The 14,874-nt window shown below is 42.5% G+C and overlaps 1 long non-coding RNA gene across 1 annotated transcript in view; it reads left to right on the top strand.

Annotated features, from left to right (window-relative positions):
* Positions 1-8,746: 8,746 nt before the first annotated feature.
* The window catches only part of LOC148000318 (uncharacterized), a 36,066-nt gene continuing 29,938 nt past the window's right edge, over positions 8,747-14,874 (top strand). Inside the window, exon 1 of the long non-coding RNA XR_015641939.1 lies at positions 8,747-8,882. This is a non-coding gene — a long non-coding RNA (uncharacterized LOC148000318). The remainder of the gene's footprint in view (positions 8,883-14,874) is intronic.

Raw genomic sequence — 14,874 nt, forward strand, 5'->3', positions numbered from 1 at the left:
AAGACACATGGCATGCTACCTTAATCTGGTTCTAGCACCAGAGTTCTAAGTCTGTTACCATGTATAAATGCTTGATATCTCTAGGCATTTCATTTCTTTCTATCCCAACTGGATCTGGAAGCAGGAGAGAGACCACACCCCTATTTCAAACCCGAGCATGTATGGTGTGAAAGTACCTTCTAAGGCTCTTGTGCAGGGAGAGGCTGGCCCCTTAGCCCTGAGATAGGGGAAAAGGTGAACAAATAAACAGCACAAGAATAACAACATTTTGCCCATAAAGGCACAAGCAGAATATCGTGTGAGGAAAAACAGTCTGCCCTTGAGAACAGCTAATAACAGAAACGCTGTCCAACAGAGGTTACTATCCTTATTGCATGGCATAAAAATGGTGGTAATGGTGTCGAGAACTGGAAGCTCATCCATGGACACACTCTTCTATCTGCCTACAAGCCATGTAACCAGGAATGCCAGTATGACTGTGTTCAGTAAGACTTCTCCAGTCATTTAATCTGGATGCTAGGCTCCTGATTTGGTATGTTTTCCTATCTGTGTACTGCTAGAGAATCCACATGCTGTTTGATAACAGTTCTTTTAAATTTTTCTATAATGGTCTTTAGTAACAGACTATTCTTATGAATATTATTGAATAATTTCTTACATAAATTATTTAAATTCACGATATATTTTCTGAGAGTTAAGAATAATCAATACTGAAAGATAAATTGCCACTGTGGGGGAGCAGTCCACACTTGGGTCATCAATGCTTTGGATCCCAATGAAATCAAGTGAATACAGACATCTTCTATGAGTCTGTCTCCAGGAGTGATGGATTCTGTAACTTCTAGTCTATCACCTTCTGTGTAAAAATTGTTAGAATCATCAATAAAATAGTTCATAAAAACTGTATGGAAAAGTAAAGCTAAAATGATGCAATGTGTGTTAGTTTATTAGTAGCAGATTATTTACCCCAAATGCCTAAACTGTTATTTTCAAACAACAGCATTTTCATAGGTTAAGTGTTAACCTCAAAAAATCACCATGGGTAAAAATAAAGTATTTTAAAAGTTATTAAATGCTTTAGTAACTGTCAGAAGGATTTAGTGTTTCTCTGTGGTTTAATGTGGAATATATCCATGAATCCAAGAATGCTGCAGAAACTTGAAAGAAAGTAAAGGAACAAACCATCAGTTCTGGAAGACAGCATTTTGAAGGTACAAGGAGATTTCTCCAGAAATACTCTCAAATGAAGGGTTGTCTTCTGAGGACATTCTTGAATTCATCAAAGATACCAAGAAACCCACCAATACTCTCTGTCATGCTAAATTTTACAAAGAGGAAAAAAAATAAAGGAAGATAATAATCAAATTTCGCTGAAAGAAGTAAAAACCTTTATTCATATATTGAGTGATTACAATCGACTGAGTCTGTCTCTGTCTCTGTCTCTGTCTCTGTCTCTCTCTCTCTCTCTCTCTCTCCCTCCCCCTCTCCCTCCCTCCCTGCCTGCCTATGTAATCAGGCTTAAATATGTGTGTCTCTGGACAGGATGTGTGTGTGTGTGTGTGAGTGTGTGTGTGTGTGTGTATGTGTGTGTGTGAGTGTGTGTGTGTGTGTGTGTGTGTGTGTGTGTGTGTGTTGGCTTGAAATGGAGGCACATTCACTTAATTAAGATCATAGGTGAAAATTGTAAGTTTGCTATGTTTTGAATATGACATGTCACCTACAAGATCATGTGTTAGAACTCTGGTCTCTGGGTAGTGGCAATCTTTGTGGAGACTGTGGAGGCTTTGGGAGGCAGGGCCTTTCAAGAGACAGAGTTACTGCAGGAAGGAGAGAGAGACCTTGAAGATTAATTATCTTTACCCTGTGTCCCTGCTTACATGCAGGCACACATGTCATTTAGAAATTCAGAGGTACAGCTTTAAGGAGTCTTTTCATGAAGCTACTGACATTTAAAACGGACAGTATAGAATTAGTATTTTTAAAATGACTTTTGTTTATTTATTTTAACATGCATGCCACAGAACCTGTGTGGAGGTCAGAGAACAACCTGTGAAATTAGCTCTTTCCTGCCACCATGTGGGTCCTGGGAATTGAACTCAGTTTATCCTGCATGGTGGTAAGTACCTTCACTCACTAAACCATTTCTCTGTCCTAAGTTACTATTTCTTAAAATCTTTCTAGGGCAAACATATTGGCATGCATTTTTCAAAGTGTATCTTTACTGGTTTTAATGGGCATATGATGGCCACAATCATGTGTAATAGGATCCGATCCCCTCTTCTAGTGTGTGTCTGAAGACAGCTCCAGGATACTCATATAAATAAAAATAAATCTTTAAAAAGGAAGACCCATAACTTACGTAAAAATGCTGGGCATGGTGGCATACACTTGTTATTTCCACACTGAGGAGGCAGAGATAGGAAGATCTCTTGGTCTTACTGGCCAGCTAGCCTGGCCAAATTCATGAGCTCCAGGCCAATGAGGAAGCCTGTCTCAAAGACCGTGAATGATTTGTGTTTGTGCACCTGACACCTAAGGGTTCTCCTGTGTCTACATGAATGTGTGTGCGTGCAAAGCACTCCTTCCCAGAAATGCAAACACATTTAAAATATGAGGCACCCTTTGGAGGCAACCACAGTTTACATCATTCTTTAATTTTGTGTTGCCCATTATTACACTTATAAAAACCTTTCCTTATTCATTAGAAAAACAGAATCATACAGGACGTGGAAATGTAGATAGATTCAAAAGGCTAGCAGTGAGGAGTACAGATGCCATCCCTGGGGAAGCAAGACTTTCAGAAGTTTTGCCTTCCTGGGCTGAAGTGTCTTCTGTATGTTCCCAGGGGGTGCTGCAGAGGACAGGGGTCATGGATGGTCACACAAAGGGGAAGATCCTTCTTAACCTCCAAGAGAGCTGGGAAACTCGATCATCTCATTTCCAGTTGCATCACTGGCCACTCCAGGCCCTTCAGTACATGTGATCACCCAGAGATTCCCCTGCCAGACATAACTCTCAGAGCCATATCCCTCTACAGCTACAGGAAGGAAGGAAGCAGGCCCTACTCCACCAAGGTCCTCAAGTCTTGGGAACCCACAGGTGCTCCACCCACTGATGATGAGGCTTCAGTAGCCCCAGCACACAGCCCAGCATCTTGGCTTTGATTCTCTCTAAACACAGTAAAGGAAGACTCACCCTTCCTTGCCCATTCCTAACCAAGTGCCCATGAGTCCCAGGGTGGGGTTCAAGTCCCAGGCAGGTGATGGGACAGCACACATATCTCTCAGTGTGCCTCCAGCTTTGGTCTAGAGCAGAGAGTGGTTTGGCCTTGCTAGGTCCATGGCAATGTTGTTTCTTTGTGTGCACATGACAACATGAAGCAGAGGTTTGCTGTCATCTCAGAGAGGGCAATACTGTTTGCTGGTGGAGGAAGATGATTTGATATGTGCATAGAGCCTGCTCTGAACAAGTGCCACAGACAGCAATACCATGGCTTCAAAGGGGAGGGAAATTATAAAGCACGGACAATAGGGTTGATTTTTTTAAAAAAAGAGGTGGGTGAAAGTCTTTGCTCAAACCAAATGAGATCTGCTTAGGGGCACACAAGGAAGAGGCCAGAAGAAAAAAAAAAAAAAAAAAACAACTGTTCAGCCTCGGTTACTAATCCTGTCTTTAGAAGCATGCATTTTTGTAGTGTACACGATTGGAAGGCAGATGAGGCTAAGACTGATTCATCAGGGCATCCCTGCCTGCTAAACTGGGAAAAGAAGAGACCTAGTAGACAGGACAGTACTCTCAGTCCCCAAGGAGGAAGCAAGTCCATCAGTGGTGACAGATGAGTCCCAGGTCACTGTGCTGGGCACATCCTGGAGACAGGAGCCTCAGTCTCAGCCATGCCAGTGTTATAGTGCCTTTGTCTGCCAAGTCACAGAGAAAATACATGCTTTCTCTTTGTGTCTTAGTTGGGTCGGCCTGGAAGCTTTAGAAGGCACCTAACCAAGCCAGACTCTGTGTCCTCCAGCAGGGGGCAGCACTACATAAGATTATTGTTTGAGATGGCCAGATTTCCACTATTATTACAGATTACAGTATTATTCCAGTTGGTGGCTTCTTTGTACAGAGGTTTTTTGTTTGTTTGTTCTTAGAGGCACAGGTTGGACATCCTAGCAGAGCCCCGGGCCCTAACTAGTTAAAAGCTCATGGTGCTAATATTGCATGTTGTGTTTTTGTCTGCCCCTCTGGTGTGGGTCCCCAGGACTGTGTAATCTGTCTCTGTGTATATGGCTGTCCAGTGTGGCTTTGGGACCTTCCCTTTCATTTGACTCTTCTCTACTGCACTCAAATAAAATGTATATTATATATGACCTCATTATAGAGCTTTACAGGGGGAAACTTTGCTTAAAGAAAAATGCCTTTGGAAACATAGTTAAGCAGATCTTGACATTTTAATAGGAAAACAATCTCATTCCCAAGCAGCTCACCTTAATACGGGTGTCCAGGACCAAAAGTTCTTAAGGATTAATGATGATGGGGTGGAGAAATGGCTCATTGGTTAAGATCTCATACTACTTTTGTTGAGGACATGTTCAGTTCCCAACACCCGTGTCTACCAACTCCACCTACAGGGGTTCCAACACCTAAGGTCTCTACAAACACCTATACTCATGGGCACACATCACGCAGAGATATGTAACTAAAAATGATCAGATATTTAAAACAGGATGACCAAGCTTTCAGTAATTATTTAATCAGTTTATCATGAAGTAACCTCCTTCTCCCTTGTCTCACCTTTGTGACGTTCCAGGGTTTTTATGCTTATGTAGACATGACTGACTATAAGCTACCGTTCAATAAACTGATTTTGTACTGTAGCTGAGAATAATCCTTGGCTTTCTTTGGGCAACCCAGATCCAAGCCATCTTACATTTACAGTCAGAGTTAACTTGAAGAAATCTTTCAGTTCATCTCTCTGATTATTCTGTGCCCCTGTTAGTTAAAAATTCTCATGGAGTAAAATGCTGGGGCCACATGAATTGGGACGAGCACACATGGCTTGCATGACATTTTGTTTTCTTCTTGAGGCAGGGGCTCATATATCGAAGGCTGACCTCACACTCACTTTATTGCTAATGATAACTTTGAATTTCTGATCTTCTACTTCTGCCTGCAAGTGCTTGAATTATAGACATGTAACATCACATTGGTACATGCTGGGAACAAACTCAGGACTTTTGGCATGCTAGGCAAGGACTCTACCAACTGTGTGAAATTCTAGACCAACCTTGACGTTATCTCTTAGAGATTTACTCTCTCTCTCTCTCTCTCTCTCTCTCTCTCTCTGTGTGTGTGTGTGTGTGTGTGTGGGTGTGTGTGCGTGTTTGTGTGTGTAGCTAGTGTTACAGGCAGTCATGACATACCCCATGTGAGGACTTGGACCTTAGCTTAAAAGCAGTGAGAGTTCTTTTTTATTTTATTAACTTGAGTATTTCTTATATACATTTCGAGTTTTCTTCTCTTTCCCAGTTTCCGGGCAAACATCCCCCTCCCCGCTCCCCTGCTTTATGGGTATTCCCCTCCTCATCCTCCCCCCCTTGTCGCCCTCCCACCAACAATCTAGTTCACTGGGGGTTCAGTCTTAGCAGGACCCAGGGCTTCCCCTTCCACTGGTGTTCTTACTAGGATATTCATTGCTACCTATGAGGCCTCTGGTGTGGTCACAAATTGGGCTGAAGTGACAAGTCTGCTTTGGTAGAGATGGAAATGAAGGGGCTTTCTAGAAACATCTGGCTAGACAGTATCAACAAGATATAGGTCAGCCTGGAAGATGTTCCTTTCATCCTCTGGGAGTTATGGAGTACACTGGAATGCTAGGGCTGGCATTTCCTAAGTTCCATCATCCCTCTATCTCTGAGCCTCACCTCCTGAGTTCCTTTGTACACAGTGATTTCCAGCACCCCTCTCATTTCCCTGCATTTGTTTCTGCTCTAAGAAGTAAGAGCTAAACCAGATATGGTGGTCCAGCACTTGGAAGGCAGAGGCAGTCGTTCAGAAATTCCAGGTCATCCTCTGCTACAGAGTGAGTGTGAAAGCATCTTGAGCTAGGAGACCCTGTGAAAACAGCCAGATCATGCATGGACAGCTTAATGAGAAAGTAGGCAACCAATCACATCTCTGAAATGTTTAGAGCCTGACCCCATGTTCCGCTGGGAGCCTAGATCATTGATGCTCACAACATCTGACTTTCCTATGAAGCTATTTATAAAAATATCTGTGTTTAGCGGCTGGAGAGATGGGCTCTGCAGTTTAGCACACCGGTTCCTCTTGCAGAGCAAGAGTTTCCAGGGTCCACCAGGAGATTGATAACCAAACTCTGTAACTCCAGTTCTAGTGTATCTGTCACCCTCTTCTGACCACTGCAGGCACCAGGCATTATAGGAAAGACATTCATACCAATAAATCTAAAGAAAAAATTGAATCGTCTGCATTTGGTCATCAGCTGACACTTTAAATATATCTGGCAATAAAATAAGGTGGACATCGATTTACTAACAGTGAACCAGAAGTGATAGGCAAGTCTCACTGTAGACGAGGTTGATTGGAGTTCTCACTGTGTGTGTGTGTGTGTGTGTGTGTGTGTGTGTGTGTGTGTGTGTGTGTCTGTCTGTCTGTGTGTGTGTGTGTGTGTGTTCGAGTACACAGTGTGCACACCCGTTGTTGATAGATTATGGAGTTTGGAAGCTACCACTGGAATTTCTGAGGTTTTGTGACTAAGAGCAAGGAATTGGACCAGGGACACATAGGATATTGGTAGAAAGAAAGGGATGTTTTCTTCTCTTATTAAGGAAGAAAAGTTTGAGCTAAACTTGGAGTAAGATCAAAGGCTCAAAGTATGGGTCATGGGGGTTGTGCATCTTTATAAATCATTTACACACATCCTACCTTTCCTCACATGCCTATGCTATGGGATTTTCTCAGACATATTCGAACTGTTATATGTATCCTTTGGTGGTGAAAATGGGGATTCCATGGTTTTTCTGTCCTTGATTGAAATCTCTCCACCTTACGCTTCTGCTCCCTGATTAAGCCACAGACTATTTAGTTTTTGATTGTATTATTTGGGGAGACTTTAAAAACTGCCAAAGTATACCAAATATGTCAGTGTAGCTTTGACTTTCCCCCATGCTTCTGTTATCTCACAGCTGTGACTGGAAGATTAGGAAGGATGGCCACTAATGTGTCAAATTCCTAGATTAGGATCGTCCTATCACTCTTAGGTTTAGTTAGACTGTCTGTAGTGAGGCTCAGATATCCTATTATTTAATTTGTAGTTCCCACACTCAGAAGAGATTGGCATATTAAAGTACATAACCTTAACAGTCCTCAGAGAAAGCCAAAGCTGTGCACAAGTTAAAGTGACAAAGTCCAATTTTTTCCAGGGTAGTATAACAAAAGAGACCCAGGTACTGAGCTGGCCTGCTGTCTAAACACACGAGAGATACATAGGGATGTATAGTCAAGAAATATGGAGCTCATGGTTGATAGCAACATGGGTCAATTTTAGTAACCCCAACCTTGAAAGCTTCCTGCTGAAGGCAGGCAAGCACCACAGATATCAAGGGTGGGGACAGAAACATTTTTGTAAGATAGGGAGGGGGTGATTGTGTATATGTGGGTTCATGCTAAACTGCCTTGGCGACTGCTAAAGCTGGAGTGTACAAAGATGTGCACATAAAGCACACGGGCCAAGGAGCAGGTTCAAAGTCTGACTAAAGTTTGATTTATGTAAGGATCTGTGTCAGGTGCCCGATTGTATGCAACATAATTGGACAGGGCTACAAAGGGTATTATAGCTGGACCCAGAATTTGTGCAAGAATCTCTCTTTCTCTACAGAAATATAAGGTTGGGTCTCAAAGATATCTGAGGATAGCCCTGCTGTCATCTCGGTGAAACTTTACTCATCCTTTTTAATCCTATGACCTCCAGCAGATGATAGGACAACAGTTCATTGTACATACTGACCGTGAAGAAAATAAAACCAAAACCAAAAACAAGGAGAAGTATATTCTGAGGCAACTCTGAGTGAATACTGCATAGGAGTACAGATTCGGGTTTCCCAGAATTAATGACTATTGGGGAAGAGGTTGGCATGAGGTCTTATAGCCATAGAACAAAAGAACATAAATCAATACACAAATACAGGGGAAAGAACACTTGGTGGGCAGCCTACAGCACAGCAGGAAAATGTCCCGCTGATGATATTCTTTTGTTCCGCATTACTGAAAAGCCAGTGGTTGGCTGAGTTCAACAATACATTTCAAATGTTTTATATAACAGGCACAAAGATCCTAGGTCAGGTACAAAGGTTGGTATAAAGAAGTTTAAAGACCCCAAAGATAGTACAAGATAATTTTGGCTACCGATGATTCATCCCCGCTTAGTGCTCAAGTACTATTCAGGCACTTTGAGCAGTCTTCATGACATATGTAGTTTTTTCAGTGAACCTGCACTTAAATTAGAAACAAGAGACTTGGTGCTTTTAGAAGCAGAGTCACTGGGAGGGGTGGGACTCAGAGAAGCGGCACGGGGCCCGGCCCTCTTCAGTGGTCCCGCCTTTTTCCTCTCATTGGCTGAGATTCTCAGCGCGTCACACCGGCGACCAGGTTGTGACCGCCCTCCCAGCAGAGAGGGAATCAAAGCGCAGGAAATGGCGCGTGTGTGCAGGTGTAGAGATCTAGTCTGGGTCAGGGCTAAGGAAGGTGTGGAAACCCTGTTTCCTTGGTTACCTAAGAGAGCGGAGTAACAGCTCTGGTTGACCAGGCAGGTTAGGCAGGTCCGGATTCCCTTGCCAGGGTGATATCCCGCCTTGGACCACAGAGCTGAGGTAAAGAAGGGAGCTGGCTCCTTTAGAGGATCAGGGTCTCGACCTCAGCAGGTCATGGCCGTAAGGTGGAGGGCTACTCTGCGGGGTTGTACCGCGCCAAGGGAAAGGTGGGTGTCCAGTGCTTGTCCTGGCCCGTTCACTGAACTTGATCCCTGCATGGTTGCTTACTGAGGCGGTCCCTTGGCCTGAGGACTCTGGCACTGGGTCAGACCCCACGCAAACTTTACTAAAGAGGGGGCTGGTGCCGCAGTCCAGAGCCCTCAGGGGTCTCTTCACCCGAGGTAGTGCTCAACTGGAAGTTCCCTACCCGCAGCTTGCCTGGTCCTACCCAGCAGGTGATTGAGGGAACTGACAGGTTGAGGGTGTCTCACTTTAAGCCTTGGGCCCATCTCATTCTCACTCATGTGCTCCAAGTTCCTGCTCTCCTTTCCCTGCCTGTGACACCTGCTGCTGCACTCCACACACCACCCTTCCTGGTTCATGCTCATCTCTGGAGAGGTGGCTGAGATGCTAATATTATAAGGAAATGAACCAGGGAGATTTCCTGTGCCACCTGAAGCCAACATTCATGAAGGGTTGGAGCTCAGGCAGTCAAGAAAAGTGTCTTTTTCCAATCCTGAGTGAGACAAACAAAACATCAAATCATTCTTCTCTATCTCTGTCTATATCTGTCTCTCTGTCTCTGTCTCTCTGTCTCTCTGTCTCTGCGCTCTCTCTCTCTCCCTCTCTCTCTCACACACACACACACATGCACACACACACACACACACACACACACACACACACACACACCACAACACAGACAGACAGAGATCTGCTCCTGCCTGATAGAAGTGTGAGAAAAAAATTGTTGGTTCGTGTTGAATGGCATTTATGTTGAATTCTGGCCAGTATTTCTGTAAGCATCAAATTCATTTTCCATTTCCTCCAGGGTTTGTTTAACAGATTGATTAGGCACATTGATTTGTGTCTTTTCTTCCTGAAGGCCCTTGGATGTTCTACCCTTATGTTAACTTCCACATCTAGTAACCTTATACTAATCCACACCTAGTAATCTTATAGTAATAAAGATGTTGTTATGTAGTTAATTGGTAGGGGGTGTCTGTATGTAAAGAGCTTTGCAGGTAACTTTTCTGTTGCTCTTTGCTGTCATCCACATTTTTACTAACACATACAGACATTGAGAGACTTTGTGAGAGGACATGATGGGGATGGGTTTCTCTGATTTAGTTTCCATTAAGATACTTCCCAAACAATAAATTTCATATACAGCATATGTATTTAATAAAGATCTGTTAAGTATCTATTGTGCAAGAGGCGCTTTTCAACAGCAGGTGAATATCACCTCTTGGGACAGCCGTCTTCTAGAAGAACTTCAGATCATAAATAAATAGAATATGCCCTTGTCAGATGACGTTATAGGACTTAAGAGAAAAAGCAGGGAGAAGGCAGAGCCAGAAATGAGTTTCAATTGGACTAGATGTCTTTTATACTCTTCAAAAAATATTTTACGCATGCGAGTGTGTGTATCTATGTGTGTGTGTGTGTGTGTGTGTGTGTGTGTGTGTGTACACCTCGTTGTGAGAAGTTGTTCGCATGCACAGTCTAGAGGAGGAGTTCGGGTGTCCTGCTCTATCATTGTCCTGCTGAGTCCTTTGAGATGGTGTCTGAGCTTGAAGCTAGGTTGGCATGCCAGCACGAATATTTTGTCTGCTGCTCTCAAGGCTTGGTTTAGAGGCATATATGTAGTCAGATGTGATTTTTATGGAGATTTAAACTCAGGTTTATGTTTGCCCAGCAAACACCCATATACACTGACCTAGTTCCCTTAAGGCTGATTGTACATAACTTCTTTTTTTCTAAATTTGCTCCTATTTTATTTATTTTTATTATTCATTTTAATTTTATTGGGTATTTCTCTTTTTCTATTCTTTTCTATTTTTTAAAAATGTATTTACATTTCAAATGTTATTCCCTTTCGTGGTTTCCTATCCATAACCCCCATCCCATTCACCCTCCCACTTCTTTTATAATTTTTTTTTCTCCCCAAACATCTCCCTTTCCTGCCTCCCTGCCCTGAAATTCCACTACAGTGAGAGGTCCAGACTTGGCAGGACAAAGGGTTTCTCCTCCCATTGGGACCCAACAAGGCCATGCTCTGCTACATGAAGCTGGAGCCATGGGTCTGTTCATGTGTACTCTGTGTGTAGTGGATTCGTCCCTAGGAGCTCTGGTTGGTTGGAATTGTTGTTCTTTTGGGCTTTTTGTTTTATGATGGAACATCTTTTGGGAATACGGCCAGGACAGGTATAGCAGGGTCCTCAGACAGTCCAATTTTCAATTTTCTGAAGAACCTCCAGACTGATTTCCAGAGAGGTTGTACCCGTTTGCAATCCACCCAACAAAGGAGGAGTGTTCCTCTTTCCCCACATCCTCTCCACCATCTTCTGTCACCTGAGTTTTTATCTTAGTCATTCTGACTGGTATGAGATGGATTCTCAGTGTTGTTTCAATTTGCATTCTCTGAATAACTCCAGGTGTACGCTCAACATTTCTTTAGGTGTTTCTCCGACATTCGATATTCCTCAGCTGAGAATTCTTTGTTTAGCTCTGTACCCCGTTTTTTTCATAGGGTTATCTGACTCACTGGAGTCTAACTTCTTGCGTTCTTTGTATATTTTGGATATTAGCCCTCTATCAGATGTAGGATTGTTAAAGATCTTTTCCCAATCTGTTGGTTAAAGTCACACCATGGCATTATATATCATTTGGGACTAATATGAAGGGTATCATTTCCCTAATTTCTTTCTCAGCCTGTTTATCCTTTGAATAGAGGATGGCTACTGATTTGTTTGAGTTAATTTTATACCGAGCCACTTTGCTGTTTGTCAGGCTTAGTAGTTCTCTGGTTCAACTTCTGTGGTCACTTAAGTATACTATCATATCATCTGCGAATAGTGATATTTTGACTTCTTCCTTTCCACTTTGTATCTCTTTGACCTTCATTTGTCGTCTGATTACTCTGGCTAAGACTTCAAGAACTATATTCAATAAGCAGCAAGAAATTGGGCAGCTTTGTCTACTCCCTGATTTTAATGGGACTGTTTCATGTTTCTCTCCATGTAGTTTGATGTTGTCTACTGTTTGCTGTATATTGCTTTTACTACGTTTAGGTACCGACACTGAATTCCTGATCATTCCAGGACTTTTATTATGAAGGGGTGTTGAATTTTGTCCATTGCTTTCTCAGCATCTAATGAAATGATCATGTGGTTTTTATCTTTGAGGTTTTTTTATAAAGTGAATTCTGTTAATGGACTTCCATATATTGAACCATCCCTCTCTTCCTGGTGTGAAGTCTCCTTGATCATGATGGTTGTTCATTTTTATGTATTCTTTGATCTTGTTTCGAGAATCTTATTAAGTATTTTTGCATTGATATTCAAAAGGGAATTTGGTCTGTATTTCTCTTTATTTGTTGGGTCTTTCTGTGGTTTCAGTATAAGTAATTGTGACTTCATAGAAGGCATTTGGTAGTGCTTTCTCCATTTCTATTTTGTAGAATGGTTTGGAGAGCATTGGTATGAGGTCTTCTATTAAGGTCTGTTAGAATTCTGCATTAAACCCATCTTGTGGTGGGCTCTTTTTGATTCGCAGACTTTTAATAACTGGTTCTAATTCTTTAGGAGTTATGAGGTAATTTCGATGGTTTATCTGTTCCTTGTTTATCTTTGGTACTTGGTATTTGTCTAGAAAACTGTCCATTTCCTCCAGATTTTTAAGTTTTGTTAAATTTGGCCTTTCTTAATAGGACCTGATGATTTTTTTCATTTCCTCAGATTCTGTTGTTATGTCTCCTCTTTAATTTCTGATTTTGTTAATTTGGACACATACTCTGTGCCCTCTGGTTAGTCTGTCTAAGAGTTTATCTATCTTATTGATTTTGTCAGAGAACCAGCTCTTGGTTTTGTTGGTTCCCTGTATAGACCTTTTTTTTTCTACTTGGTTGATTTCAGCCCTGAGAATAATTATTTCCTACCTTGTACTGCTCTTGGTTGCAGTTGCTTGTTTTGATCTGGAGATTTCAGGTGTGCTGTCAAGCTGCTGATTTGTGCTCTCTCCTGTTTTTTGCTTTTTTCAGGCAGTCACAGCTATGAGTTTTCCTCTTTGCACAGCTTCAATGGTGTCCCATCAGTTTGGGTATGTTGTACCTTCATTTTCATTAAACTCTAAGGAGTGTTCTAATTTCTTTCTTTATTCCTTCCTTGACTAAGGTATATGTGTAGAGCATTGTTCAACTTCCATGTATATGTGGGTGTTCTTTCATTATTGTTGTTAATGAAGATCAGCCTTAGTCTGTGGAATATGATGGATTGCATGGGATTATTTATATCTTCCTGTATCTGTTGAGGTATGTTTTATGACCCGTCATATGGTCAGTTTTTGAGAAGATACCATGAGGTGCTGAAAAGAAGGTGACTCTGGAGTCTGACTCCTTGGTACCTGGTTTCCAACAGGGCTCCTGTCAGGACTGTGGCCCTGTCTGTAGCAGACCTCCTGTGAGGGCCTTCCAACTGGAGGATATTCAAAGGGGCAGAGAAGATGCTGATATGTTGCCCAGCCTGCAGTAGTTCTCCTGGGAGGCCTTCAGACTGTGGCGTCTTCAGAGGAACATTCAAAATGTGTCCTCTGTGAAGCTGTTCTGGGGACACAGATAAAGGGGGGTGACAATGGACTGTGGTTTCTCTTTCCTTGAGTGCAGCCACAGGACAGGGAGGCCTTTTATTGTTTTTGGCAACTGCATTCCCTCCATTTGTATTGTCACCACTGCCCCTGCCCTCCTCTCACCCCCATGGATGAAGCTGCTTCTGTCCATAACCCAGGTCTGTTCTGTTTCTGACAAAGGAGTGTTCCTCAAGTCAGGTCAGGTACTGAACACCTGTGCCACAACCTCGTCACATTGATGGAGTGGACAGTCCCAAGTCAGGGTCAGGTGGGAGAGTTGCAAGGTTTAGGAAAACAGGTAGCTAGAAAACATCTCAGCCAGGGAAAACTCTGATAATGAAGCCTGTAGGCATTACTGAATCATCAGTCAGAATTGTAGGGGTAGTCATGAGTGTCAAAGTAAATTTATTGAAGCTTGGAATTTCTTTTGTCCTGGATCGTTTGGTTTGTTGGCTGGAAGTGGTCTAATTAATTCTTTCTGTCGTGATCTGCACTCTTCTACAATCTCCCTGCAACTTAACTTTTCTCTAACATTTGGTACGAACTTAATTGATGAAAGTCAGGGCTATCATATGAGAATTTTCTGTTTGCTCTTATTTAATATCATATGTGAACCTGGGACAAATTATTATTGAGATATGCTTATAGAGCCTGGTGGCAAATCTGGACACACTGCCAACCGTTACTGAATTGAAGCCCTAATCTGGGTGGGTTCCTTGTAGGGCCAGGAGCCATTTGTAAGCTCTGTTGAAAGATACTTTTGCCCACATGGAGCCTCTCCTGTCAGGGATGCTGGATGCCAGTTTGCACTGTGTCAGCATTGAGCAGAAGAGCAGGGAAAAAGGGGTTAAATCCTTGTGACCTTGTGAGCCATGAAACTCTGAACCTATCCTGAAGAAAAAGAGAATTCAACAAGTGTCTGCTGGGCATTAAACTCGGGAGCTCTGGAAGAGCACTCAGTTCTCTTCACCTCTGTGCCATCTCTCCAGTCCTAAGGCTGATACTGTCAATAAGGAAGGAGCTGGGTGCTGGGCTGAAGTAGGCTTTTGTTGTTTCTAGTGAAAAAGAAGTGTTTAGAAGGTAGGGGTTGAGGAGGAGGGAAAATGTCTGAAACATTTTATCCTCTATTGCTGATACCTTGGGGAGTTAAAATGTCTCTCTCCTGGTGTCCATTTAACATCAAAAGCAGCCCGCTCCAAGTTTCATTAAGTGGTCCTTAGTCCTAAATTCTTGAAAATGACTCAGAATAAGATTAAGGTGAGAAAAC

This window comes from Rattus norvegicus, chromosome 17, assembly GCF_021556685.1.
Source record: "Rattus norvegicus strain SHRSP/BbbUtx chromosome 17, alternate assembly SHRSP_T2T, whole genome shotgun sequence".
Lineage (NCBI taxonomy): Eukaryota > Metazoa > Chordata > Mammalia > Rodentia > Muridae > Rattus > Rattus norvegicus.